The 27,586-nt window shown below is 48.5% G+C and overlaps 1 long non-coding RNA gene across 1 annotated transcript; it reads left to right on the forward strand.

Annotated features, from left to right (window-relative positions):
* The first annotated feature begins 964 nt into the window (after positions 1-964).
* Positions 965-27,586, forward strand: LOC132367994 (uncharacterized). Its single transcript, XR_009503906.1, has 4 exons — positions 965-1,622; positions 10,327-10,433; positions 14,019-14,235; positions 27,427-27,586. It is a non-coding gene; the product is annotated as an uncharacterized LOC132367994 (long non-coding RNA).

Below are 27,586 nucleotides of genomic sequence, written 5' to 3' on the forward strand. Positions count from 1 at the left end.
GGGAGAAGGAAGAATTTATTCCTTGCAGCAAGTAAGGCGAACACCGGGGATCTTTCCCAAAGCAGTGTCTGTTAACAGCAAAATTGGGGAAGTTTTAAGCTGAGGATATATGCATATTCATAGAGGGGCTTGAGCAGAGGAGAATTCAGCATAGAATTGGGGCAGAGGTCAACCGCGTCCAAGCTTTAGGTGATTGAAGTCACGAGGGGCAGAAAATGTTATCATCACCGTCCCCTAGGTTTCAGTTGATCTGGTGGTCGGGTGCCCGAGGGGGGTGTTTAAATTCTGCAAAACCTCTCTGGAAAGTGCTTCAGGCTATTGAAGCACCGCTGAAACAGAATGAGGAGTTTTAACAACTGATAAATTATCTTTGTTATTCCTCCTGCCTGATAACAGTTTGTTTTTTTGTTCCCTTAAACTCCTTATTACTGAGATCTGTTCAAGGACTAGCATTGTGGCCACGCTTAGATCACAAAATGGCTTAGGCCAAAAACGGCTTCTCTTACGTCAAAAAACTATACCTGGTTCTTTTCCTCCGGGCACCCCCTACCTTAACTGCTTACAGCCTGGCCTGTGCCCCAAAGCAGCAGATACCAAGGAAAGACCTGGCTAGAGGGCAAAGACACTTGCTGTGAACTCTGGAGCCAGACTCAGCTGGCATCAAACCCCAGAGCCAGCCCTCAGTGGCAGTTGTGTGGCTTTGGGCAAGCAGCTTCCCTCTCTGAACCCACTTCTTCAACTGTAAAATGCAGCCGACAGTCAGTCGCTCCCCACAGCAGCTGTGGGAACTAGGAGGAGTCATGTCTAATTATTAGGCACTGGGCACATAGTCGGCCCTCCATCTGCAGAAGCTCTGAGCCTCAAAGCGGGAATAATGATGCCTACCTAGCAGGGTTGCCAGGAGGGAGACTCTTGGAAACCCTCCGCCGCTGAGGCTGGGGGCAGTGGGTTGGGGGTGGGGGACGTGAGGTGAGGGATGGCTTCTTGTCCATTTATACGTGCCAAGTCTTCCTTTATCTGGACAAAAGATGAGCTTGTAAACCGACACCCATGTCTCCGGAGCATGGGGCTGCCGGCCTGGGTTGTCCCAGCCCCATGAGATAAATGGTAGGTCACGATCACGGACAAACATAGAAGGCATTGGATATCCTGAAACGTGTTTTATCTCTGACACTAGATTGGGAGGGACTGTGCTGGCTCGCTCCGTGCCGATGTTTTTGTCTGAGAACAGACAACTCCCGCCTCCCTTGCCCCCAACTCAGGGAAACCACTGCAGGGGGCTGTCTTCCTTGTCAAAAAGCCCAGTGACGGGGCTGGGATCTCTGCACCAGCCCCAGAATCGTGGACCAGAGACAACCGAGAGGGGACGCTTGTGTTCATCCCTCCTTAGACCAGGGGGCGTGCTCTGCTCTGTTTGGTCTTCTAAAACAGCAAAATAGAAACCTCACCAGCAGAGGCTGGGAAAACCAGTATGGGCAAAGAGCAGATGATTACCTACTGTTACCCGCAGCGGAAAATAAGAGGGACTTTGTAGGGAGGACCTTCTGACCCGTGTGTGTGACTTCGTGGTAGGAATCTTTTCTTCATCGTCTGCTGAAATGAACCAGCTAAGCCAGGGCCCGGTAAGGATAACAAACCCTTCTCTGATCTTCTGCCAAGAATTTCCCTAAAGCCTTCCTCACTCAGTGGAGCTGCCCTTGTTGTTTCTGGTGGAGATGATGATAGTGGTGTTACTTTTCTCTGAGCTCCTGGGTTACGTTCTTTGCATGTAAAATGGGTCGGTGCCCCCATCCCTGCCCCGCCTTGCAGGGGGTGGGGGGACAGGGTCGGGGATGGGAGGGCTCACCGTGGGCCTGGCCCCAAGGCCCCCAGAAAATACACTGGTGCCTGCACAAAAATGACGGCAAGAGAGGGAATCCCCTGGTGGTCCAGTGGTTAGGACTCCGAGCTTTCACTGCTTAAGGCTCTGGTTCAATCCCTGGTTAGGGAACTAAGATCCCTCAAGCCAAGAGGTGTGGCCAAATAAAAAAAAAAAAAAAAGAGGGCAAGAGAAGGCCCTGAGACCACCCCTGGAGGAGGCCTCCTGGACGTTGGAAATGTTTTATGTCTTGACCCGGGTGATAGTTACACAGGTGGATAGATACATAAAAATTCACCGAGCTGTATAATCAAAATGTGTTACTATACTGTATTAAAAAAAAACCCACAAAAGCTCTCCCGTCCCAATTCTACAACCCTGAGCAGAGAGCAGCTGCCCTGTCTGAGCCTTCTCCCAGCTCGCCCTCTTCGGCATTTCCTGAGGATCTGCACGCTGTTTAATTGTCTGTGACTTCAGAGGAGGCTTAGAGAGAGGAGGAAGTTGCTCCACCTCGGCCACTGGTTCCTGACCTCAGTGAATACTGCTGGGGCTTTCTCCAGCCAGGGATGAGGAAACGCAGTGATAAAAATCACTGTCACTGAAGTGACCTTTTAGGTCAGATTTGTGTGGTAGTCATCACCACGGCATCAAGCCTCCTCAGAGAAGCAATGTTTGCGAAATGTGGTATGTGGTCTATGGGAGAGGCAAATGGAGATGAGTGAGTGCTTTCTGATGGCTCTGCAGCCCCTCCTGGGTCAGAGGTCCACCAGGTGGGAACCCTGGGCTCCCCTTGGGATGAGCAATTCAAGGAAGGACTGTTGTTTTTGTCTGCCACCTCACCTCTCCTTTCTACCTTCCTGTGGGAAATGACAACCTTCCTTTCCTTTCCTTGCACCCCGATTGCCTGTAACCCTGGTGGGGCAGCCAGACGACTCCATCTTCTCAGTGTGGGGCAGCCATGTGACACAGACCAGCCAATCACAATGTTCCTGGCATCTGGGCACTGCGATTGGTCCAAGCAGAGCCAATCAGAGACCTTCCCTGGGAGTTTATATTCTGACACTGATGGAGAAATCCCTCTAGGCTCCAAGACGGGACCCTGGCCTGGTGTTGGCCTGAAGCAGTGTGCAGCCATTCCCTCTCCCCAAATAGAGGAGGTTGTATTCTCAAGGAAACAAAGAGGCCCCAATCTCTGACTCACCCAGGCCTAGGAGTCTAGGCATTTCCTTTTTAGCTCCAACAAAACATCAGTCAAATCACATCCCTCCTCTGCTCCAAACTCTGCAGCGGCTCCCATCTCACTCAGAGCAAAAGCCAAAGTTTGGACCATGGCTCATGGCCCTATCCCATCTGGTCCCCATCTGGTTCTCTCTGAAGTCCTCTTCTCCTTCCTCCCCTCATTCATTCAGCCCAGTCACACTGCCCTCCTTGCTGGTCCTCAAACATGCCAGACACTGTCCTTTCTCTGATCCTTCTGCCTGGAATTCTCTTCCCCCAGCCATCCACTGGATTGACAACTCATCTTCAAGTCTTTACTCAAATCTCAGCTTCCTGATGCAGCCCACCCTGATCACCTTAAATCAGTTCTGCATCCTGTCCCCACCCCCAGCGCTCCTGATGCGGCTTCCCTGCCTTCACTTTCTCTTTTCTTTCCATAGCACATATCACTCAATGACACATCATATAATTTATTTAGTATCCTTACTAATACCTGGCTTTCTGGGGCAGGGGTCTCTTTGGTTTACTGATGAACCACAAGCATTGGTCCCATGCCTGACATATAGACACAACTGTAATTTGTTGAATTGAATTGAATTGAACTGAATTAAGCTTACTTGATTTGGATTTCTTTTTTTGTAACACAAAGAGTCTAGCCCAAGATAAGTAAAAAGCTCCAGAGTTTGGTTCTGCATTCCGACTGCTGCCTGCCTACTTCTTGGAATTCCCCTGGGGCAGGCTCGCTGTCTCTCCTGCCTGACGAGCGGGAGAGCCAGGGAAGAGGACTATGTTAACTGGGGCATTGCCCCAGGGTACCTGCCTTTGATAACCATTCAGTTAGGACTGGAAAAGAAGGCATGATTTTAAATTTGGTTAGTTTGCATGTTAACAGCACAAACACTCACCCAGCAGTGTAGAAACACAGAAGCTGACATTTATGGACAAGGATAAATGGTTAAGACTGGAAGCTGCCCATCAGTGAACCAGGCTGATTTGGGGCTTCTTGCCAAGCGGTCTGCCTGGGCTCCCAAGCCCAGCCTGACCCTGAAACCCATTCCTGAGACAGCCAAGACTCCCTTCAGGGATGATGCCATCCCACTAAGAACAGCAGTCACGTGGGATGATGGCCCCAGGGTCATTGGGGCATTGCCCTTATATCCAACACTGGCCTAATCACAGATGCCATGGTATTCAATCCTGAGGAGGGATGACTATTAGACCCATTTTAGAGATGTGGAGCCTGGGGGGAATTCCCTGGCGGTCGAGTGGTTAGGTCTCCGTGCTTCCATTGCAAGGGGTGTGGGTTCGATCCCTGGTCGGGGAACTAAGATTCCACGTGCCGTGTGGCAAGGCCAAAAAAAAAAAAAAAAACTTAAAAAATAAAAAAGGAATGACATACTGATACCGGCTACATGTGGATGAACCTGAAAAACATCAAGCTAAGAGAAAGAAGCCATTCACAAAAATCCACCTATTGTATGATTCTATTATATGAAATGTCCAGAATAGGCAAATCCATAGAAACAGAAAGCAGATTGATGGTGGCCAGCGTGTAGGTGGAGGGGGGAATGGGAGCGATGGCTTGAGGCACACAGGGTTTCCTTTGGGGAAGATGAAAAAGTTTTAGAGAGGATTGGTGGTGATGTTTGCCCAACAATATGAATGTACTTGATGCCACTGAATTGTACACTTTAAGATGGCTAGTTTTACGTTAAAAAGAAAAAGAAAAGCCAGGGCAGCTGTCTCGTTCACGGCTATATTTACACACCTAACGTGGTGTCTGCATAAAGCTGTGCTGGGTAAATATTTGTCAAAAGTTGGACCACCTGAATGTGCGCATGAGATGCTGGCGAACTCTGGGGCTAGCTGTGGTGCCCGTCCTCTCCTCCCTTCTCAGGGCAGAGAAACACCCTTCTAGCTGTTCCAAGCTCTGACTAAGCGTGGCCCTTGATGGAGCCCATCTGCTTGCTGCTCCTCGGCCTCCGGGTCTCAGATCCTGTTACTGATGAGCAGAGCTGCGGTCAGGCAGGAATATTTCCTGGATGCAGTTTGGGGACATGACACAAACAACAGGAGAGGCAGATGGGGGAGGAGGGAGAGGAGAAATGTTTGTCTCAGCACAAATCCCTGCCAAGGCATTTCCAGGGAAGCGGCAGTCACCCCAAGTGTGACTCTAGGCAGAGGCTCCAGGATCAGCGAGGAACAAGACCCTCCCCTGCCCGGGCTGTCCGTGCATCAAGCGGCACATGCAACCTCGCTCTCACACGCACGCCACCCACTGATGCTGTTTTCCGGTGTCCTGCTCTCAGACACATCAGGAACCCATTTCCTAGGAGGCCCTTGGAAGGGAGCTTTTGCATTCCTGGGATCGTGTTCAGCGTGGGATGGCTCAGGGGACAGCTGGCGGAGGTTTTCAAAGGCAAGAACAACGGGAACCCCTCCCACTTCTTCAGCAGCCTCCAGGACCCCAAACTGCCTCTACTCCACAAAAAACACCACCCCCTTTCCCTCGCTGCCTTTGTCACCAAGACAGTATTTTACGACTGCAGGTTTTTAAACTAATCATCCAAATACACCAGATGCCGAAAGGGGGCAAAGTGGGAACTTCTTCCGTTAGCTCTGATGCAAGGGTCGGCTCTGCAACTCCCTGTTGGTCCATCTCAACTAGAACCCTGCCAGTCTGGGGAACTCACTACCTTCCAATAATAATAACAATAGCAATAACAGCAATGGCAGCAGCTGTTCTGCACTAGACACCTCCTAGGAGCCAGGCTCCCTTTACATGCTGTACCTGTAAACTTGCCTTGTTTAATCTTTAGCATCTCACCCTGTATTAGGGAGCATTATCAGGCCCATTTCCTAGATGGGAAAATTGGCTCAGGACTACGAATGACCTTCTCTAAGGTCACGGATCTGGGCAGAGGTGGAGCTGCTCGAAGACAGAGCCCATGCCTTCGCCCCCAGGCAGAGCTGAGGTTTGAACTGAAGACAGCCATTCCCTTCTTGCACAACTCTCGTTGTTTAAAATTCCTACCTTATGCTGGATCTGCCCTCTGGGGCCACAGAGAATACTCGAGTTCCCTTGTTTTCCCCACTGCCTTTCAGAAATTGGAGGACACGCAGTGTCCACGCCAAATCCCCTCTTCCAGGTGAAACAACTGCTGCCCTGTCAGCTCATCCTTGGAGCCCATGTTTTCCAGCCGCCGTGACCCAGTTCGGAAAGGTCCCTCTTAGAGGGGCCATCACCCCGTGTGCCGCTGAGCCAGCTCAGACCAGAGTGGGAAATTCACCCCTCACTGCTATAAACACAGGAAGCACCGTGACTCCAAGTAGGTCTGGCTGCACAGTTTGCGGGGTCCAGTGCAAAATGACAACGCAAAGCCCCTTGATCAGAAGTTATTACGAATTTCGATACAGCCGTGAATGAGACGGCCACCCTTTTTAACATAAATGAGACAGCTTTTCTTTTTAACGTAAAACTAGCCATCTTAAAGTGTACAATTCAGTGGCATCAAGTACATTCATATTGTCGTGCAACCGTCACCACCAACCCTCTCTAAAACTTTTTCATCTTCCCCAAAGGAAACCCTGTATGCATCAAACTTTAAGAGCATTAAACTGAGCCTGTGTGACTGCATGAAGGTGACTTAGCGTGGGCTGAGGGAAGAAGGCATGTCCTCATAAAAACCAGAGAAAGGATAACATCAGAACTTGATAGGGCCTTTCAGGATGCCAACATCTCATGATAAATAACGTGAACAATAATAGCAGCTAGCATTGTTTAGCACTTCCCCTGAGCCAGGCATCATGATTACTTTTTAATAATAGCACTTATATGACATTTACCATGTGCCCGGGAAATATTAAACTTATTTAAAATTCATAACAAAAAATTCATAACAACCTGTTGAGGTAGGTACTGTTATTCCCATTTTACAGATGAGAAAATTGAGGTATGGAGCATCTGAGTAACTTACCCTAAGAGCTAATGAGAGGGACTTCTCTGGTGGCGCAGTGGATAAGACTCTGTGCTCCCAATACAGGGGGCCCAGGTTCGATCCCTGGTCAGGGAACTAGATCCCACATGCATGCCATAGCTAAGAGTTCGCAGGCCACAACTAAGGAGCCCTGGAGCCGCAACTAAGGAGCCCTCCTGCGGCAACTAAGATGCGGCACAACCAAAATTAATTAAATAAATAAATAAAATAATTTTTAAAAAAGAGCTAATGAGAGGTCTCACAACAATCTTTTGGGGTAATTACTCATAACACCATGACCTCCAATTATCATAGAGGATTCCTGAGGTTCAGGGGCCAAAAAACAACCATAGTAATGAGAACACAAGTGGAGGATTCAAATCCAGAACCACACAGTTGCAGAGCTCCTGCTCTAAGCCCCTTTGCAGTCCAGCCTCTATCAAAGACAGAGGTAACATGTCTGTAGTGTGTTGAATAGTGTCCCCACAAAAGATGCGTCCGAGTCCTAACCCACAGCACCTGTGAATGTGACCTTACTTGGAAATAGGGTCTGTATTAGTCAGGGTTTTCCAGAGAAAAACAAAATCAAAAACAGAATCAATCAAATCCTATTGATTTGATTGAGAGAGAGATTATATGACTATATAGATACAATCTATCTATTTATAATCTATAGAGAGAGAGATTGTCTATCTATCTATCCATCTAGAGGGATTTTTTTTTAATGAGAAATTAGTTCATGTGATTATAGAGGCTGAGAAGTCCCACGACCTGCCATCTGCAAGCTGGAGACTCGGGAAAGCGGGTGGTGTAATTCAGTCCAAGCCCAAAGGCCTGAGAACCAGGGGAGTCAATGGTGAAAATCTCAGTCCAAGGGCTGGGGGAGATTAGTGAGGCAGTGAGGCAGGAAAAAAGGGGTGAATTCCTCCTTCCTCTGTCTCTGATTCTATTCAGGCCCTGAGGATTGGATGAAGTCCACCTACGCAGGGGAGGGTGTCCTACTTTACTGAGTCCACTGATTGAAATGCTAATCTCATCCGGAAACAGTGTCACAGATCCACTCAGAAATAATGTTTAATCTGGGCACCCAGTGGCTAGCCAAGTTGACACATAAAATTAAGACATACAGGGTCTTTGCAGATGTAATTAAGTCAAGGATCTTGAAATGAGATCAGCTCGGATTTGAGGTGAACTCTGAATCCAATGGCTGGTGTCCTTATAAGAGAACAGAGAGGGAGATTCAGACTCAGAGGGAAAGGCCAATCTCTGCGTCTCTGGTGGACGCAGAGATTGTAGTGGTGCGGCCACAAGCCAAGGAACGCCAAGGGCTGCCAGAGACACCAGAAGCTGGGAGAGAGGCCTGGAAGAGATTCTCCCAGAGGGAACCAACCCTGCCAACACCTGGATTTCAGACCTCTGGCTTCCAGAACTATGAGAGAATAAAATTCTGTTGTTTAAGCCACCCAGTTGGTGGTAATTTGTCACAGAAGCCCCAGGAAACTAATAAAATGTCTTTCTGTGTTTTTATTTTTATTTATTTATTTATTTTTATTTTTGGTTGTGTTGGGTCTTCGTTTCTGTGCGAGGGCTTTCTCTAGTTGCGGCGAGCGGGGGCCACTCTTCATCGCGGTGCGCGGGCCTCTCACTATCGCGGCCTCTCTTGTTGCGGAGCACAGGCTCCAGACGCGCAGGCTCAGTAGTTGTGGCTCACAGGCCCAGCTGCTCCGCGGCATGTGGGATCTTCCCAGACCAGGGCTCGAACCCGTGTCCCCTGCATTGGCAGGCGGATTCTCAACCACTGCACCACCAGGGAAGCCCCCTTTCTGTGTTTTTAAAAGTGTTTGCATGTCCACAGGACACGTGTAACTGCTGGTTGGATCTCCAGAGAGTGCTTACTTCATACAATCCAGCCAAAAACTAAAGATTTATTTAACTGATACTGCCAACCTGAAAATAAATCTACGGACACCTTCCTGGACCCCCAGAGACCCAAGGACTGTGGATGAGAAGTGCTGTCCCGGTTCAATGCCTTGTTTACAGACAAGGAGCCAGAGAGGGGAGGTGGCTTCCTCCCCTTATGGTTAAAGAAGAGTGAGAAAGATCCAAGGTCACCACAAGTGCAAGCCACATATGTAATTAAAATTTTTCTAGTAGCTGTGTTAAAAAAAATAAAATGAAACAATGAAATTAATTTCAACAATTCTTTTTTTTTTTTAGCACCTTTAATTATTATTTATTTATTTATTTAATTTTTTTGGCTGTGTTGGATCTTTGTTTCTGTGCGAGGTCTTCCTCTAGTTGTGGCAAGCGGGGGCCACTCTTCATTGCGGTGCGCGGGCCTCTCACTATCGTGGCCTCTCTTGTTGCGGAGCACAGGCTCCAGACGCGCAGGCTCAGTAGTTGTGGCTCACGGGCCTAGTTGCTCCGCGGCATGTGGGATCTTCCCAGACCAGAGCTCGAACCTGTGTCCCCTGCATTAGCAGGCAGATTCTCAACCACTGAGCCACCAGGGAAGCCCTCAACAATTCTTTGAGTTCCCTGAGGACACTAACAAATCACCAGAAACTTGGTGACTTAACAGAAATTTATTCTCTTACGGTTCTGGAGGCTAGAAATCTGAAACCAAGGTGTCAGCAGGGCTGCGCTCCCCACCACAGCCTCAAGGAGAGAATCTGCTCCTTGCCTCTTCCAGCTTCTGGTGGCTGCTGGCATTCCTTGGCTTGTGGCAGCATCACTCCGGGTTCTGCCTTCACGACCACAACCGCACTGCCTTCTCCTCCTCTTCTCTGTGTGTCTATGTCACACCTCCCTCTTTCTCCCACTTAGGAGGATACATGTGATTACATTTAGGGTTTACCTGGATAATCCAGGATAACCTCCTCATCTCAAGATCTTTAACTGAATCACAATTGCAAAGAAAGACACCTTTTCCATTACAGTAACATTTACAGGTTCCAGGGGTTAGGACTTGATATCTTTGGGGGACATTGCTCAGTCTACTATAATAATATATTTTACTTAACCCACTAGATCCAAAATATCATCATTTTACTGTCATTAATATTCTAAAATTATTAATTAGATATTTAACTTTTTTTTTCATATTAGGTCTGCAAAATTAGGTATGAATTCTACACTCATGGCACATCTCAATTTGGAGCTCCACATTGCAGGAGCTCAAGGACCATATCTGGCTTGAGACTGCCATATGGACAGTGCAGCTCTACATAAAGTGTTCTAGAACTTGTCTTTCTGGTTTTTTATTTCTTTAAGGCACGTGGTACAAAGTTCACAGATGTGATTAGAATCTCGGGTGAAACTTGAGCCTTTCAGTTCAGACCTGAAGACCTGTGACTCAAGCTGTCAAAGCTGCCTGTGAGGTATGTGCCCAAATCTGGGGATGATTTCAAGCAAGCTGTACTTAAAATTTAACCCTGAAAACCCCAATTTATTACCAAGAGAACAGCAAAAATCCACTTCCCATCTGTGATAATAATGCCAACCCACGGGTTGAGTTTTAGTTTGAAAAGCGCTGATTTTCTGTGACCACTTCGTATGTTAAATCCTCTTATCCTACTTTTGGAGAAAGTAAAACTGAGGCCTGGAGATGCCAAGTAATCTGTCACCAGGGCTCAGCGGCTGAGGATCAGGAAGGAGCACAGGTCTGAGCCAGTGCTGGTCACTGTTGGGCACCACTGCTTCCTCTCTGAGCACCATACTTCCCCTCTCCAAGCCTCGCTTTCCCCATCTCTAAAATGGGCATGAGAACAGACCTTCCTCCGAGGATTACTGAGGTAATCCAGGTAGCATGTAGCATTGTGACTGGCATTAAATATATACTGTCACTGTTGCTGGTGGTGTTCATATTGGTTTATTCAACTGAGCCAGTCTAATTCCAGAGGCAGAGCCCCGGGGCTGGGGATGTGTGTGTAAAGGGCCACCTGCTCTCCAGCTGTCAGTCCAGTGGGGGTCGAGACCGGTATTGAACTAATTACCTTACAACAGGATAAGAACCATGCATAATGATGTGTGTGTATCAGGTGAAGAAGAAAACAGGTGGTCGGGGTGGGGAAGCCTTGGGGGTTTGCTGGATTGCCCAGGAACCTGATTGACTGGTTGGAAGCCAGGGGGTGTACTTGACAAGCCCAGAATGCGGGCCTTCACTGAGCCCCTGCAAGGGGTCCTTCCCACCTCCCCTCCACACACACACACACACACACACACACACACACACACACACACACACAGGTAGACACACCTCCCCCAGGGAGGCAGTCCCAGGCAATTCCTGAGGTAGGGCCACCATGGCCATAGCTGATTGGACGGCAGAGAGCACCTGACCACAGGCAGCCAATGGGAAGCTAGTCAACAGCCAATGAAATCCGCAGCGGGGGTAGCTCCGCTCAAACAGGTGCTTCCCAGGTGTGAACAGAAGATACCAAGAGAGATGGAAAGGTGGGCATGGTGCAGGAGCCCAGACCACTGAGAGGAGTCTGAGCTCAGCGCCCGAGGAGTGGGATGCAAGCAGCAGGAACAGATCAAAGAACGTTGACAACCAGGCCCCTCCATGAATCTGCTTCGGGTCCTGTCCGGCCCTGGGATCCTCACCTGTGTTTCCGTGTCCCGCCTGAGAAGTTCCCCTTGTACCGCAGCACCTTCACCATAAGTCCCTCTATCCCAGAATCCTCAGTGCGGCTCTGCCTTAGCAACAAGAAAACAACCTACCACCAACCCGAGCTAGTTAGCGCTGGTCGGCCACCTGCTTTACTGAGCGCCGGTGTCCATGGGAAGCCAAGGCCCCCCAGAAGGCCATTTCAGATCCCGCTTGTCCTCTGGGTATAGTAGGGTAAGAAGACATTTTCTATGTAAGCCTCTCACTGCTTCCCTGCCCCCCACCCGACCCTAACTCCTCCACCGTGAAGGCCTCCCTGCTCTCACCTCGTCCCAAGAGTCAGATCCTCCCTAACACGGAAGAGCACAGAACTGACCCAGACCAGCCTCTCGCAGCCAGCAGCCCCCTCCTCACTGCGTTTTTCCTGCCAGGTCATTCTCTGGGCAAGATTCTGGCCATGTGGACCCATCAAAGGCCACTAGGGCCACTAGGGCTCAACAGTGTGTCACTGTTGAGCATGTTGGCGGCAGCAGCTGACAGGTGAGACCGACCAGCCCTGTGGGAGGGGGTGAGACCCCGGGGATGAACAGACAAAATTTGGCTCCAAGACAAGAGTAAGACCTGGCAAAGAGAGCAGGCTCCTGCCTCCCGGACAGGGCAGCTGAGAGGCAGAGCTTCAGCTTGGGCTGGGAACACAAGCAGGGCAGTGAAGTAAGTGATAAAATAATTATCATTATAGAACAAGATTAACAATAATAAGAGCTAACTTTATTTTTTTTAATTTTTAATTTTATTTTTTTATACAGCAGTTTCTTATTAGTTATCTATTTTATACACATCAATGTATACATGTCAATCCCAATCGCCCAATTCATCACACCACCATCCCCACCCCCGCTGCTTTCCCCCCTTGGTGTCCATACGTTTGTTCTCTACATCTGTGTCTCAATTTCTGCCCTGCAAACCGGTTCATCTGTACCATTTTTCTAGGTTCCACATACATGCGTTAATGTACGATATTTGTTTTTCTCTTTCTGACTTACTTCACTCTGTAGGACAGTCTCTAGATCCATCCACGAATAAGAGCTAACTTTAGCTGCCAGATACTGTGCCCAATATTAGTCCACTGTCTTCCTTGTCCCCATTTTAGAGGTGAGGAAGTTGAGGTTCAGAGGAGTGAAGTGACTTGATCAATTTCCACGCTAAACCACAGTGATATATATACATCACTGCACTGGTGTATGTGAAAAAGACTCTTCAGAGAGCCCAGGGGGGAGGAAAAGACTTGGCTGAGAAGGGGCTGATACCCACACGAAGCTGATCTTCCACGGGCCCAGCTGGATGCTCTGACCTTCCCCGCAATCTCCAGTTTCCAATCTGGACTGTGTGTCTCAGAACTGCAGGCAGGTAGCATGTGTGCTGTTATCGACTGCTCAGCCCAGAGCACTGAGGGTTGGTGTTCCAGAAGCTTCTGAGTTTGGAGCCAGGAAAGGACCAGCAATGTCCTTTGCTGCCCCCACTCCCATTGTCCCTGCACAACCTGCAGCCAGGGACCCAGGCAGCTCCATTTTAACCACCTTGGGAGGCCCTGCTCCTCCTGTCTCATGATGAGCGATCCCCTCCAGCCCTGGGAACGACACAGTTTTGGCCACAGTTTTGGCGCTAAGGGAAAAAGTGCAGCTTCCTCCTGGCCAGAGGCCATTCTGCACCCAGTTGTCTGTCATTCCCCAGCTGTGTACGGAGCTGGTGAAAATGCTGGCCCGTGACCAGAATGCCAGACCAGCCCTCATGGGAACCAGGGACACGTAAAGCCCAAGAACAGTCTTTTTTTTTTTTTTTTTGGCTGTGCCATGTGGCTTGTGAGATCTTAGTTCCCTGACCTGGGATTGAACCTGGGCCCTCGGCAGTGAGAGCGTGGAGTCCTAACCACTGGACCACCGGTGAATTCCCAAGAACAGTCTTTTTTTTTTTTTTTTTAATTTATATTTTTGGCCGTGCCGTAAGGCTTGTGGGATCTTAGTTCCCCGAACAGGGATTGAACCCATGTCCCCTGAATTGGAAGCACAGAGTCTTAACCACTGGACCGCCAGGGAAGTCCCCCCAAGAACAGTCATTTCCGAAGCTTGCAGAATTAAAGTGGGAGACCAGTGTGCCCAGCAGAGGTGCCTTGCTCCCTCATTCATTCATTCATTCATTCGTCCATTCAACCCCTGAACCCTGAGTGCTTGAGTGTGCCAGGCACTGTGCCAGGTGCTGGGGACACAGGGGTCATGTCAGAGGCGCCCCAACATTGGGAGGGGTTTGGGGCTCTCTGCAAGGCAGACGCTCGACCGGTGACCTCTCTCCAACCCAGGCCTGGAGTTCCTCTGAGCCAGCGTCGGCCACTCCTCCTGCCTCTTACCCTGGCCCCAGACGCCTGCCTCTGCCTGAGCTCACAGGCGATGACTTCAGTGATGTCACACCGGAGGCCCTGGCCGGCCTGCAATACCGGGGGCTTCGGGCTCCGGCTTTCTGGCTCTATCCTCCCCCTTCTCCAGCATGACTCAGGCGGGGACAGGATCTGGAATGTGGTAAGGCTCTCCATTTTTACGCAATTGTTTTGTTCACTCAAACCACAGGCCTTGTAGGGGAGGTCCCCCTCCCCTGCCTCGCAACCCAGTGACTGTCAGGGTTCAGACACGGGGTAAATAAAGAGCCTCTCCTCTGCTGGGGGTCAAGGCCAGTCCTCAGGAAAGTGCCACAGTGGAGGAAAGCCTCCACTCCAGAGACGCGCTCTGCCCGGCTCTGTGGGGACTTCCTCCCTCCCTCCTTCCTCCCCCTCCCCCTCTCTTCTCTCCCTCCCTTCTCCTTTTCCTCTTCCGCAGCCAGCAAAGTGATCTCAAATCCAACCCATTAGCAGTGGGACACATGATTTTTCTTAAGGATAGCTGTATTTCTGAAAAAGAAAACCTGAATAGATGAATAGATCATTCACTCATTCATTCTCCATTCATTCATGGAGTGGCAGTAGGATTATTAAGAGCATGGGTTTGGGAGTCATCCTGTAGGTGTGTCCAGCTCCACTGCTTGCTGCCTTTGCAATCACGGACCACTGGCATCCCCACCGTGCCTCCATTCCCTTATCTGGGTGGTGGTGAGGACTCAGGAGATGGTGCAGGCAGGGTGCCCGGTGCAAGGTGATGATTAGTCTTGGTGCTGAGCACAGAGGGAGCTGGCACTTCCCTGAGGGCACTAGGAGCCTTTGGGAAGTCTCAGGCAGGTTGGTGACTGCTCAGGTCCCTGGCTGCTGGGGAGGAGGGGGTGCCAGAGGAGAGGGGACAAGTGAGAAGGCAGGTGCTATTGCCCGGATGAGAGGTGACAGGGCCTGAGAAAGATATGGCACAAGGACTGGTACGCCTCAGCGATAGGCTGGCTGTTAGGTGTTAGAGACAGAATGTCAGCAGAAGTCAGAAGAGTGGTTACCTCTGTGTGCAGGGGGTGTGTTGACTGTGATGGGACATAAGGGAATTCCCTGGGTGCTGAGAAATTTCTGTGTCTCCATCTGGGTGGTAGTTAAAATTTTTTTTAACTTAGGTATGTCTACATAGGTTAAAATTTTTTTTCTTTTTGAGCTGTCACTTAAAATTTGTGTATTTTACTTAGGTAAATTGTACCTCAATAAAAAAAATAAAGGGAATCCCTTGGTGGTCCAGTGGTTAGGACTCAGCGCTTTCACTGCTGGGGCCCGGGTTCAATCCCTGGTCAGGGAACTAAGATCCCGCAAGCTGCGTGGCGCGACCAAAAAAAAAAAAAAATTTTTTTTTAAAAAATAAAAAAACAGAATAAAATCCCAATGCCCAGGTCTCTGACTTGAATAGCTGAGTAGATGGGGATGTCATTTACTGACATGGGAAGCCTGGAAGAAACGCTGCCTTGAGAGAAAAGATCAAGAATTTGGTTTTGTATTTAACCGATTGCTGGACATTTAAGTTGTTCTCAATGCTTTCCCTGGTATAAACAATGCCAAGATGAATGTCGGTGTCCATTCAGGTAAATTCCTACAAGTGGGATTTCTGGATCCAAGTGTACAAGCATGTCTTTAAGACTTTTGACTCACATTGTCAGTAAGGCTTTATCAATCTACGTTCCCTCCCACATTCATTCATTTGTTCATTCATTCCTTCGCTGAGCGCCATCTCTGTGCCAGGCCCTGTCCTGGGTACTAGGGACACAGTGGCAAACCAGACAGGGAGATTGCTGCCACCTGCTTCCTGGAGCGCCCAGTCTGGGGTGGGGGGCAATGTAGGAAGAGGGACCCTCTTGTTCAGAGGGGTCTATTCAACCCTAAAGGGGTGAAACACTTGCCCAGAACGCTGGCCTGAAACCAGCTATTTTTAGTGATTTTTTTTTTTTTCCTCTGTAGTCAGAGAAAGATACATTAGACAGCCAGAGCGACCAGAGCTCTAGAGGAAAAGCGCTCCAGAGGGGGAAAAGCATTCCAGAAAAGGGCACAGAATGTGCGAAGGTCCTGCGCTGAGGAGTGCAGGTCAGGGCTGCAGGGCCAGGCAGGAGGTTAGAGCTTCATCCCAAGCGCGATGGGAACCACAGGAGAATTGCTGTTTTTAATAAATTTATTTATTTACTTTTAGCTACGTTGGGTCTTTGTTGCTGCGAGCGGGCTTTCTCTAGTTGCGGCGAGCGGGGGCTACTCTTCGTTGCGGTGCGCAGGCTTCTCATTGCCATGGCTTCTCTTGTTGCAGAGCACGGGCTCTAGGCACGCGGGCTTCAGTAGTTGTGGCACGCGGGCTCAGTAGTTGTGGCACACGGGCTTAGCTGCTCCGCGGCATGTGGGATCTTCCTGGACCAGGGATCGAACCCGTGTCCCCTGCATTGACAGGAGGATTCTTAACCACTGCACCACCAGGGAAGTCCCTGTGTTTATTTTTGATTGTTCGTATTTTCTAATTTTCTTCATGCACATGTACTGTTTCTGTAATTTAAAAATATATTAATATATCTAAATAATATATATTTAGATATATAATACATTATATAATATATATTATATATTTTTTAATATGTATTTAAATATACACGCACATATTACGGATGCTTTTTATTTTATTAAAAAAAACCTGTCCAGTCCAAAAAGTGCTGGGTGGCGGCCCAAGGCTCCCCACCCGCCTCGGTTAGACCCTTCACTCGGTTGCTCAGGGCCTTTCAAAGCCTATGTGAGGTCTGAGGTGGGGGAGAGGTGCCCACCAGAGAAATCAGAAACCCCTCAGGGAGAGTGCTCCCCCAACCCCACCCCACCCCGGCCGTGAGCTCGCGTTTCGCCCCAGAGCCGCCGTCTGGCCGGTTGCGCGTGTCCTTTTCTCTCCGCTTTGGCGTCCCACCTGCGCTCCCCTTGCGATCTCCCCGACTGCGACCCCCTAGCGCGGCCGGATGCCGCCCATCGCATAGGTGTTGATGCGCGCGCACACGCGGAGCCTCTGGCGGCTGGGATGAGTTCCCCAACCCGGGGGCCTCCCGCTGCAGCCGAGCCGGCTCAGCGGGAACTCGGAGCGCAATTTGGAGCAAGGTGGGCGCCAGGACAGGGCCCGGGATGGGACGGGAGGGAGGCGCGGGGTCAGCAAAGCCAGCCGGAGAGCAGGTGCTTCAGCGAATAGGCGCTCAGAGTCGGTCAGACGTGGGTTCCAATTCTGACTCCTCCGGGCTCAAGTAGGTGGACGCGGGCGAGGTGTTCCAGGTCCCAGACCTCGCTTTTCTCATCTACCGAACCGCGGCGAGGGCAGCTCAGCCCTCTGACAGTGACATCACCTGCCATCTCTCCTCTGGGAATGTGGGCAGTAGCCCCTGCCCGGCTGTTCTGAGGACCGGATGATTGCTGTTGGCGTGTGCTTCCCTCAGGAGCCTGGCCCATTCACCTTCTCACATGGATTAGCAATTTCCATTCATTTTGGTTCAATTCAAAGTCTGGCTTCCAATGACAACCAAATCCACGGCTTAATCCTTCATTAGCTCTTGAATTAAAAACAACAAATGAACAAACAAACAAAAAACCCTGAAGGATGTTATTGAGATAACTGGGGAAATTTGAATGTGGACCAAATGACAGATAACACCGTGTTGAAATTAAATTGAGTAAGATGATGGTATTGTGGTTTTACAGGCATTGTCCTTAACCTTAGGAGACACTTGATGAAGAGTTTAGGGCTGGAGTTTAATGATGGCTGCAAAGTGCTTTCAGATGGGTCAGTAAAAAAAGAAAGAGGAGGCCAATGGGAGAGCATTCACACTTGGCTGGATCCAGGTGAGCAAATGTGGGCATTCATCATAGTATTCCTTCTACTTATCTGAAAGTTTAAAACAGTTTTTTTTTTCCAAACTGAAATGCTATCAGCTTTCTAAGAAAGAGGGTCTTGCTTTCTTGTTGCATTAGGAGAAGTGTTGGGAACTTTCTCCCTCTTCTCTCTCTTCCTCCGCATCGCTCCAAGGGTCCCCGACTAAGGTGTGCTGTTGTGTGTCAAACAGATGTTTTGGGCCAGCCAGGGAGCCTCACCACTCTTCTTAATGCTGTTCCTAGGGAGAAGTGTTACTAGCACACTTTCAGAACCCCTGTCCCCATCCTTGCTGGGCTGGTACATCCTGGACATTAGTCCCGAATCATGTAAGTTTGGCCATTGCAGCCACACCCCCAAGCAGAGGCCCTTTGACCAGAACAATAAATAACTCCACCTAATTTGGACTTCACCAAACCAACTTCGTTTAGTCTAGAGTCATGCTTCTCAATATATGGGACAACGGTCACACACAGCCTTTAAAAGAATGGCATAGCCATAGGACATGACAAAAACTGGTTAGATCCCACATGCCGTGGAGCAATTAAGCCCGTGAGCCACAACTCCTGAGCCTGAGCTCTAGAGCCCACGAGCCACAACTACTGAGCCCACGTGCCACAATTACTGAAGCCCGTGCGCCTAAGAGCCTGTGCTCCGCAACAAGAGAAGCCATCGCAATGAAGAGTAGCCCCCACTCAACGCAACTTAGAGAAAGCCCGTGCGCAGCAACGAAGACCCAATGCAACCAAAACAAAACAAAACCGGTTAGAACCAGCTAGATCCAAGATGGCAGAAGATTTGACTTCTAGTGGACCTTGAGCCTCGTTATATACTCATTGTAATGCGTTAGCATCTGCTAAGTGACACACCCACCAGCACCATGACAGTTCCAAGGCCAACCATCAAAGATCAAAAGTGGGCAATGGCCCATCCTGGAAATCTCCACCCTTTCCCCAAAATAATTGGAATAATCCTCCCACTCATTAGCCTATGAAATTACCCAGCCCATAAAAACTAACCACGCCATATTTCAGAGCCTCTCGCCTTCTGAGATGGCCCACGCTCTGTCTGTGGAGAGTGTTTCTCTCTTAATAAGTCCACTTCTTTTTTTTTTTTTAACATTATAACACTTCCCCTATTTTATTTTTATTTATTTATTTATTTATTTATTGGCTGTGTTGGGTCTTCATTTTTCTGTGAGAGGGCTTTTCTCTATTTGCGGCAAGCGGGGGCCACTCGTCATCGCGGTGCGCGGGCCTCTCTTGTTGCGGAGCACAGGCTCCAGACGCGCAGGCTCAGTCGTTGTGGCTCACGGGCCTAGTTGCTCCGCGGCATGTGGGATCTTCCCAGACCAGGGCTCGAACCCGTGTGCCCTGCATTGGCAGGCAGATTCTCAACCACTGCGCCACCAGGGAAGCCCCCCACTTCTTACCTATCACTTTGTCTCACTGAATTCTTTCTGTGAGGAGACATCAAGAACCTGAGCTTCATCAAGTCCTGAAACCAGGTGTGTGATCTCAATTTAAAGACTGTGGGTTCAAGTCCCAATCTGGGTTTAGGCACTTGGCTTCAAGTCCCTATCTGAGGAGCATGGTTTCACTTTGAGACTCTGAAAATGACAAAATTCCCCTAAAACACACACACATTTTAGATGTCATGTCAAGGAGCTGACAAGCTGTGATGGCCACCAAGCTCTGATGTCCATCCACTGGCCCTAGAATTAAAATGTGAATGGGCTAGACAGAAACAGGAAACAACCTAAATGTCCATCAACTGGTAAATGGAGAGACAAAATGTGACATATCCTTATAATGGAATACCATTCAGCAATAAAAATGAGGTAGCTACAGATACATGCTATGACATGGATGAACCTCAAAAATATGCTCAGGAAAAGAACCCGGACACAAGAGACCACATATTGTATGGTCTATTTATATGAAATGTCCGGAAAAGGCAAAGCTACAGACAGAAAGAAGATTAGTGGTTTCCTGGGGCAAGGATAGGAACTAACATTCAATGTGCACAAGGGTTCATATTGGGATGATGAAATGTTTGAAAACTGATTTATGGTGATGGTTGCATAACTTGGTAAATTTACTAAAAAACACTCAATTGCACACATGAAAAGCGTGAACAATCTGGTATGCAAATATGCCTCAATAATGTTGTTTTTGAATGTCACTGGGCTGGAACATACTGACCAATGGTTTTGGGGTTTCAGACACACAGGGCCCCATCATTCTTACTTGCGTGATCTTATCCCTGCCTTCATCTCCTTTGCCCTCTAGTCCTCACCACATATTTTTCTGCCCCAACTGGGCTGTACATCCTCAGGGGAGGGAGGAGCGGTGTGTGTCTTGCTCACACTGCATCCCAGGGCCTGCTCTAGGAAGCTGCTCTCTAAATATTTGTCTAATGAGTGAAAGAAGGAAGGGATGGTGTCATCCTCTCCTTGGGAAAGTGGCAGGGTTCCTAGAAGCTCCTTTTTTTTTTTTTTAATTTTTAGTTTCTTTTTTAAGCAATTCAGTCTTGTTTCTTCTTCTTCTTTTTTTTTTTTTTTAATTTTCAGTTTTTGGCCACGCCATGCAACATGTGGGATCTTAGTTCCCTGACCAGGGATCAAACCCGCGCCCCCTGCATTGGAAGCAAGGAGTCTTAACCACTGGACCTCCAGGGAAGTCCCTCTAGCTGCTCCTTTTATATGGTCATCAAATATCTCACCACTATCCTTTCCCATGGCTGCATACGTGGGAATATCTTTACCCCTCAGGAGAGCATTAAATTCTGTTCATCATGTTGCGGTTTGAAACCTTGTCCTTGTTCCCTGGAATTGCTTACTTTAGAGTGATTTGGGCATTAGGGTCTAATGCTTCTACCATTTACCAAAGGCTTACTATGTGCCGGGGGCTTCACGTGTGTAATCGCATCCAACCCTTGCAACAGTCCTGTGGGCCAGGTGTTATTATTTCCCCTAGTTTGCAGATCAGAAAACTGAGGCCCAGAAAGGTTAAGGCAGTCACCCAAGGTTACACAGCTGGTCAGAAGCAGTGTCAGGAAGTGAACTCAGGGCCTTCAAAGTCCAGGCACTTGAAACTAAACATACCTCTGGGTCGTTCAATGGAATGGTATCAGTCAGACGCGGGGGTGGGAACTGGAGTTTCCCTGAACCCCTTGTTGACATCTGTTTTAAGGCCTAAGAACTGCATCTTGGGTAATTTTAAGGACTAGAAAATAGATACTTTATCAACCCCAGTGAATGGTTTGCTACTTCAAATTGGGGTCCTTTTGTTACCTGGATGCTGTTTTTTTTACCTCTACCTGTCTCTCATGTCCTCAAATAAATTCTCTGCCTCTGCTTCTCTCGCAAAATTTCTTCCTTGTTTCAAGTTGCTCGGGTGAGCCTGTTTCTCCATTTCTAATCCTGCGTGCTCGCCCCATCTAGTGGTAAGACTTGGGAATTACACTATCCTCCCTCTGAGAAGCCGCAGGGCGAGGCAAGGTTTGGAGGAATGAATGCCTTGAGCCCTTCTGTCCAGGACAAAAATAGCAACAGTCTTCAGGTTACCAGAAGCCAGGTTCTCCAGATGCGTTCTAGCTACCTCTCTGGAGGCCACCTTAACTCTTTTATTTAATTATAAACTATTTAATCAAAAGAAACAGTATAACACCCCAGATTTAATAGATGTTACATTTTGCTGTATTTCCTTCAGCTCTCTTTAATAAAAGTAGAGCTCTAATCCCATCCCTTTGGCCTTCCTCCCCAAAAGTCATCTCCATGCCAAAACTGAAGTGTATCAATTCCTTGTTATGTTTTGTTTTTATTTTAACTACACATGTTATGTATCCGCATACAATGTGCATTTTAAAAATATATTTATTTATTTATTTAGGCTGCTCCAGGTCTTAGTTGTGGCACACGGGATCTTTGTTGTGGCATGCATGTGGGATCTAGTTCCCCGACCAGGGATCGAACCTGGGCCCCCTGCATTGGGAGCGACGAGTCTTACCCACTGGACCACTAGGGAAGTCCCACAATGTGCATTTTAAATATGTGAACAGAAGGAATTCCCTGGCAGTTCAGTGGTTAGGACTCTGTGCTTCCATTGCCAGGGCTCAGGTTCAGGGAACCAAGATCCTGCAAGCCGTGTGGCATGGCCAAAAAACAAAACAAAACAAAAAATATGTAAACACATAAATGGTATACTGTACATCTCCTTTGGCTACTTTTTCTTTTTCACTCAACTCTGGTTCGTGAGACTTATTGACATTGATACACATAGTTCTAGTGTATCCATTTTTATCTTCTGCATAATATTCCATTTTAGGACTAAACAATGGTTTGTTTATCCATTCCTCTGGTGATGGAAAATTAGCTTTGATTCCAATTTTTAATACTACAAATAGCACCTCAACAAACATCCTTGAATGTGTCTCCTTGTGTACATGGGTGCCTCTAGGAGTGGGCTTTGCCATTAATGGGTTACAGGTGGGCAGACGGAAAGAGCCAGAGGCAGCCAGGGCCCTGGGCTCAGTCACCTTGTCCAGTAGCCCGTCCACTAACACCAGTGCACTGTACCCATACTTTCATTTTCTTCATGCATCATAATGTGATAAAGGCTTGAAGATGGAATTTCTGGGTCACAGGGCATGTACATCTTCAACTTTGCCAAGTATTGCCAAATTGGTCTTGTCTTCAATGTCACTTTAAGTGACATCAGGGGGCTCTTGTTCCCCCAAAAGATCTGGGTGACTGCCATTTCCTGGGTATGTAGCTTAGGACTGGAGCACGTGCAACCACCTGTTTACGTCACAGATATTTATTGACATCTGCTGTGCCATGAGTAATAACATCCCTGTCTCTGACCCAGGAAGCTCATGTCTTTGATAGCCTCTGTGAAACTGGCAGGCTAACTTGTGAGCTTGCAAGCAGGGCAAAACCTGAGACACTTCACCATTCTTCACGAGACAATCCCCTTTCCCACCATGCACAAAGCACTATCACAAGCCTGAAGGGCTCAAAGAGAAGGGTCCCCTTGGCCTGTTTTGAAGGGTATGATGGTTAATTTTATCCACCAGCTTGACTGGGTCATGGGGTGCCCATATATTTGGTTAAGTGTTATATCTGGGTGTGTCTGCGAGGGTGTTTCTGGATGAGATCAACATTTTTTTTTTACTTTTTTAAATTTAGCCACTACACCGTGAAGCTTGAGGGGTCTTAGTCTCATGACCAGGGATCAAACTTGGGCCCCGGCAGTGAAAGCGCTGAGTCCTAACCACTAGACCGCCAGGGAATTCCCAAGATCAACATTTAAATTGGTAAACTGAGTAAAGCAGATTGCCCTTCCCAATATGGGTGGGTCTCATGCAATCCACTGAAGGTCTGAATAGAATAAAAGGCTGAGTAGGAAAGAAATCTCTCTCTGCCTCACTGATTTCAAGGTGTGACATTGGACTTCTCCTGCCCTAGAACTCAGACTCAGACTGGAGCTATACCTTTAGTTCTTCTGGCTTTAGATGTCTCAGCCTCCATGATCATGTGAGCCAATTCCTTACAATAAATCTCTCTCTCTCTCTCTCCATATATATGTATATGTATATATATATATACATATATATGTATATATATGTATATCCATACATATATTATACATCCTATTGGTCCATTTCTCTGGAGAACCCTGAGTACTACAAGGGGCTCACAGTTAAGAAAGGAACTTCGCAACACACCCTGTTTTTTTTTCTTAATAGCATTTATTACCATCTGGTGATCACAGCAGTGTTTTTGGTTTCTTGTGGTTTTTTTGGCTGTGTTGGGTCTTCGTTGCTGCACGCGGACTTTCTCTAGTTGCAGTGAGCAGGGCTACTCTTTGTTGCGGCACGCGGGCTTCTCATTATGGTGGCTTTTCTTGTTGCAGAGTACAGGTTCTAGGCTTGCGGGCTTCAGTAGTTGTGGCATGCGGGCTCAGTAGTTGTGGCACATGGGCTCAGTAGTTGTGGCGCATGGGCTTAGTTGCTCCGCGGCATGTGGGATCTTCCCAGACTAGGGCTCGAACCCATGTCCCCTGCATTGGCAGGCGGATTCTTAACCACTGCGCCACCAGGGAAGCCCTGTACACTTTAAATGTGTGCATTCTGCTGTATGTCAAACTTACCTCAATAAAGCTGTTTGAAGGCATATGTAATATTCTATAGCCATTAGGATTTCATAGAAATAAAGTGTATATCCCTGTATAAACGATAACAAGAAGAACACCAAATACCATGTGCCCCAGCAGAGCCCCTCTGTATAAAATAGACACTGATAAGACTTAGATGAGAACAGGTCTTCAGGCTGACAGTTGGCTTTTTATTTCTATTTATTTATTTATTTATTTATTTATTTATGGCTGTGTTGGGTCTTCGTTGCTGTGCACGGGCTTTCCCTAGTTGCAGCGAGCGGGGGCTACTTTTTGTTGTGGTGCGCGGGTTTGTCATTGCAGTGGCTTCTCTTGTTGTGGAGCACAGGCTCTAGGCGCATGGGCTTCAGTAGTTGCAGCACACGGGCTCAGCAGTTGTGGTGCACAGGCTTAGTTGCTCCACGGCATGTGGGATCTTCCCCAGACCAGGGACTGAACCCGTGTCCCCTGCATTGGCAGGCGGATTCTTAACCACTGTGCCACCAGGGAAGTCCGACAGTTGGTTTTTTATATAATCTAGGGGTTTGAACTTCTGTTGTCGTTTTTTTCTGGAGGTCACAGAGGTAGTGAGAGCAGGATTTGAACCCATGTCTCTGAGTCCTCAGACCAGCAGCTCACCAGTACCCTCTAGTGCTTCCCTCGGTGCGAGTAGGTCTCTCCAGCCTTGAGCAGTTTCCCACTCTACCAGCGTGGTCACACCTCTCCTTACAGTCAACTCCAAAACTTCCCTGGAAACAGGTGTGGACCAGGGGGCGCTGTCTCTGGTCCTGAAAATCTCTGCCCACCTCGAACCAAAGGGCAGAGCCCTATCTGCAGCTCCCTTCCAAGAGTTTCCTGGTTGCTCTTTCAAGTTATGACGGCCTTAAGGAGTCAAGTTGGTGGTTCTGAATGTTTTTTATTAACAATTTAAACACTGTAGGTGATGTTCCAAGAGAGAAATGATAGAAAGAGTAAAGGGGAAGGGGATAATGTAGGGACAAGAGGATGGGTGGGAGGTGAGGTGATCAGCCTTCCAGGGGCAGTGATGCAAGATGGCAGCTACCATGGGCTTGGACAATTTTTGAAAACAAAATGTGGATATAAATACCCAGAAGCACTTCCTTTTGTAAGATTTACAACAAAATTTAATATGAATGGAGTTAATAGTTCTAATGGAGTGGTCACCCCGGAGCCAAATCAGTGTTAGCAAAATGGCAGAATTCATGTAGCATCAAACTTGTCCAAAGAAAGCTTCAGCTCCTAATGTTGTGTAAAGAAAATATGCAACTCCCTCAGCCTCCTGAAGGACAGTATTTCAGCAATTAATAAAAAAGATAAACCACAGGCTCTCCACCACCCGCCTCCCAATCTGATTCCTTCATTTTCCACAGCAGCGAATTTTCTAGGTATGTCTTGCAGACCTCAGAGTACTGGAAGTTCCCATTCAAAGGCAATTTCTCTTAAGATATTCTAAATGAACTAGTTTTTATCTTAAGATACTCACTGATGCTGGAAATATATATGTTGTTTTATACTCTTTAAAACTTTCTTAAAAGAGGGGGAATGGGGCACAATACAGTGTCAGGATCATTATGTAGTTGGGGGCACTTGCAGGGGCCCATTTATATCCATTCCTGGGGCTCAGATATGTTTGGGTTGTCCACAGAGCTCTTTGTGGGGGGTTTTGAGGCCCTCAACTCTTGTGGTCATCTTCCCACCCTCCATAAATTCCAGTGGCCAACTTCAAGATAAGTGACCAAATGACAAATCAGGAAATAGTCACATTTTCAAGGAAACAAAATGTCATTTGAGTATGTACAATAGCGCAAACTGGGCAGGTTACCCAGGCACAACACCTTTGCCCATGGCTGGTTGATACAAGGTCAAGATACCCGAGCCAGTTTGGGCCCATCAGCTTCTCTCTCCATGAGGGCAGTGCCGGAGCAACAGGGCCCCAGAGCTCCTGCCACTGAGGCCTCCACACCCCACCTCTGGGATCCTCTCTCCCAAGTCGGGGTCGCTCAGCGTTTTTTACATTTCCACAGGCCACCCTGTGTTCTTCTAAGAAGCCCTGGAGAAGCCCAAGCCAGTCAGTGTCAGTCTATTGTTTGGAAGCAAAGAACCTCAACTGATAAAACAGTTGGTAACAGAGAGGGGGAGACAGGCCGCAGAAGCTCAGGGAAGTGCAGGGATTTGGACTTGATTACTGAACCCACATGGAGGACGCTGCAGGAGGCACCTCCTTCCCCGATCTCCATCTTCCAGGAGAGGGGAGCCCCAGAGCCCGCAGTGACAACACAGAGAAGCAAGTGTCACCCAGACTCCCCTCGGGACCACATGCCCACCGAGGGGAAGAGCTCCAGGACTCTGAGAAGCTGAGGCCAAGACCCCCTCCGCCACCAGCACCAGGATAGGGCTGAGTCCTAACAAAACTGGAGAGTCGAAAGCAGTTGCAAATGTCAACATCTTGCCTCAGAGACTCCCAGGCCTTTCTGTGAAGAATCGTCTGGAAAAATCTCCTACAGCATCCAAAGGGCCAGGACCTCTGGAGAGTTAAGTTCAGACATGGATTCTATGGACGCTAAACCCCATCGTGGTTTGATTCCATTTTTCCCGGTCTTTGCTAGAGAAAAAGTGGGATGAGGACAGTTGCACAGAGGGCACTGGGGGCATCCGGAGGACTTGGCAGCGCTGGAACTCCAGACCCTCAGAAGTGGCTCCACAGCTGTGCCTGCCCCACAGAGCAAAGTTCTGCATCCCCGCGCCCCCCCCGCCCCCCGGCCTGAGGCTCCTCCCCACCCTCCCTTCAGCCTCAGCACAGCCCTGCTGGATCTCAGTGGGAAAGAGGAGCCACCTCCAGAAGGCACTGTGGGAATCCGCTATTTTACATAATCAGGCAATCTAGGGGGATGTGAGAGCTACAGATTTTGAAGGTTATCTGACCAAGGAGGGCAGGCAGAACTGGGGACGGTGGGGACACACTGGAGACTCTGCATTGGGGGGCCAGCTCGGGAGACCTGGCGGCCGGGGGTCAGGCAGCTTTGTGGGCTGATTAATGCAAACCTGGACCGAACACAGGCCCTGTCACATGACATCAAAGGGCATAAGTAGGGTAGGAGCCCCAGACTGCAGGATGCTTACCCTGGGTACCACAGACTTTGCAAGGAGTGCTAAGCATGAATCATGGAAAGGGAATCAATTTCTAGGTCCTCAACTTCCACTGCACTCTCTCCTAAAATTGATCTGCCTCCGTTTCTCAACCTGCCCTTCTCTCACTGTACAGAAGGAAGAGCCAGCTTTCGGCCACCCCATCTCTGATACCAGACAAGAAACTGAAGCTGCAGGTATCAACGAAGCCTCCTTCAACCAAGGACCCCGCCACTGACGTACTGATTACTTGTCAAAAAATTTAAAACATTCATCTTCATGCTATGTTGGCAATT

This window comes from Balaenoptera ricei, chromosome 6, assembly GCF_028023285.1.
Source record: "Balaenoptera ricei isolate mBalRic1 chromosome 6, mBalRic1.hap2, whole genome shotgun sequence".
NCBI classification, from domain to species: domain Eukaryota; kingdom Metazoa; phylum Chordata; class Mammalia; order Artiodactyla; family Balaenopteridae; genus Balaenoptera; species Balaenoptera ricei.